This window comes from Adiantum capillus-veneris, chromosome 19 (genome assembly GCF_014529385.1).
Source record: "Adiantum capillus-veneris isolate H3 chromosome 19, ASM1452938v2, whole genome shotgun sequence".
Taxonomy (NCBI): domain Eukaryota; kingdom Viridiplantae; phylum Streptophyta; class Polypodiopsida; order Polypodiales; family Pteridaceae; genus Adiantum; species Adiantum capillus-veneris.
Genome location: NC_140949.1, coordinates 138,603,100 through 138,605,738, shown reverse-complemented (window position 1 = coordinate 138,605,738; position 2,639 = coordinate 138,603,100).

Genomic DNA, 2,639 nt, shown 5'->3' with positions numbered 1-2,639 from the left:
AAAGTTTGCAGACTCTTCTTTAGCTGTAGAAGAATCACCGGAAGCTGAAACAACCAAACTTGACTCTTTCTTCTTTTCTTTAGCAATTCGCTTTTTACACTCACTAATGTAGTGACCAGGTTTCTTGCAGTAGTGACATTTACCTTTCTTCTTGGACTTGTCGGAATCACCTTTAGACTTCTCTGAAGACTGTCCTGCACCAAACTTGGAGTGATGAGCACTCTCTTTACCCTTGTTTTTGTTCAGTACAACAAGAGCATGATCTATACCATCCACCTGTAAAGACTTGTTCTTACGTGATTGATCCTCCTGCAATAGAAAAGCCACTAACTCTTCAAAATGAAGAGGCTCAGGATTAGCTCGCAAAGACAGAGTCAAAGAAGTCTGAAAAGTCAAATAAGTTGGTGGTAGTGAATTGAGTGTTTTGGAAACCAAGTCCTTCTCTGGAATCACTTCATCAATGCTAAGCAATTGCTCTTTAAGATCCCTGATTTTTGTAAGATGCTCGACGATATCATCACCTTCGTCCATCTGTATTTTGTCAAGTTGTTTCTTCAAAAACTCTATTCTGGCAGCGTTTCTTCCTCCAAACATAGCTTGCAGAGTGTTCCAAGTATCCTCAGAAGTTCTGCAAGATCTGATATGTGGTGTGATTGTCCTCTTTATGGTTAAGGCAATCACAACCATAGCTTGTGCATCTTTAGTATCCCATTTCTTTTGCTTTGGAGTGACTTCTGAGGGTCCTGCACCAACAGCTGCACCACGACCAGGCGTGGCAAGTGCAATGCTACCTGGACGAACTTCATCTCCAGATACATAATCCCACAATCCTTTACCAACCAAAACATTTTTGGCCATAAAAGACCAAAGAGAATAGTTGGTACCATCCAATTTGTCTTCGGATGTAAACGCACCAAAAATCTCTTTCTCCGTAGTTTGAGCCATACTGTGGATGCACACAAGAGAGCAAAAGAACCTCCAAGATATTCACAAATCTCCTCTCCAATCCAAGCAAAACTCTACACAAAATCTTAGCACAAAGCTAAGACAAGCTGCTTCCCAAAAGAACTGTTTACCTGAAGAAAATCTGTCAAAAAGCACACCCTCTTGATCTAAACGCCTCCGAAAAGTAACTTCTGCTACGCTGCTCAGAACAAAATTCTGAGGGCTCGAACGGCTTCAAAAGGGGGATAAAACCCCAAGTCAGCTGATCAGAATTCTCCCGGAACGTCGAGGATACTCCCACTAACAAATTTTCCGAAAACAGCCTGAAAACTGCGATTGCGCACGCGGACGCGAAAACACAAGTAGAGGCTCTGGAAATCACCTTGCTCTAATACCAATTGTTGAAGATGATGAAACAGGAAACAAAAGGAAGACAACAACTCAGAGTAGGAAGAAGATGGAGAAGGAGAAGACACAGAGCTTGTGTACGAGATCTCTGTAGTCTATCTCTCTGTATTAGAATAATAGAGTCTATACAAACTCAGAGCTACAAAGCTTATATGAGACCCGAAGAGATAAGTTGTCCTTTCACACCAGATATCCAGGGGGAACAACCCAGTGGGAGAAAAGTGCCCCTGGTGAAGCGCGTATACACACTAACACTACTACATGTCTACAAAGACCATAAACCAAAGAATGCCTTGGCTACTAGAACTAGACCTTTCCTTGCTAGGAAGGCCAAATTATGTATTACATACTATGGCAAGAAAATGTAAACCTGACCTCACTGTTTTTGCAAACTCTTGCTCTCTCTCAAGGATTGGAACTTACCTCGGAGCCCCTCTCTGTGGCCTCCTCTCTTGTCCTCAGATGTATTAGCAGCTTGGATGCTTCACAACTTATTTATGATTCGGCACTTGCCTCTGATAAAAAACTATCTGTCTTGCATATGTTGTCATTTAATGACTGGGTTCAAATTCTGGCTACATTGGACAAAGACTCCTTAGAAGGAGTTAATTTGTTGTCCCAATATATTGCCCAACTTCCTGTCCTAGCTTCACAATATCAGCAAGAGCTTGCCCTGTTCTCCTTCTCTGGCGCTGAGCTGTCTAACTTCCTTAGAAAATTATGTGGGCTTAACCCCTCTTTTGTCTGCAGACCAAATACCCCCTCCATCCCTCAAACTGGGGGAATCTTCTGTCAAGATAGTGCAGCACTGGAAGCAGTAAAAGAGTTTCAAAATAATCTTTGCTCCCTCAATGATGTTAACCTCCTTGATATGGTACCAAAAATCTCTAAAGTTTTTCCTGTCTTACCAGTAAGACAAATCGAAATTGAGTCCCTCGGAGTTGACCATCAACTATTGGTACTGCCAAAAAAAGCCTTCTTGGCTCCTATTCTTAGTGAAACCTGGGTGTACCTTGCTAACCTTCCTGCCTCAACTGTGGAAGACTGCAAACTCAAGATTCTTAAAGGTGGACAGTTCCTGGACAAAGGGGAGCTGATTAAAGCACCTTTCAACCTTCATCTCATCGACCACTCCAAATGCCCTTCAAATGCAGGATTATACATACGCACTAAAGGGAACATGGAATTTGCTAAAAGTAACCCGGATTTCTACACTGAGTTCATCTGGAATATCTTCCGCCCCTATGTGAAATGTGCTTGTAGATTTCTTGACCCCAAAGCTTCCT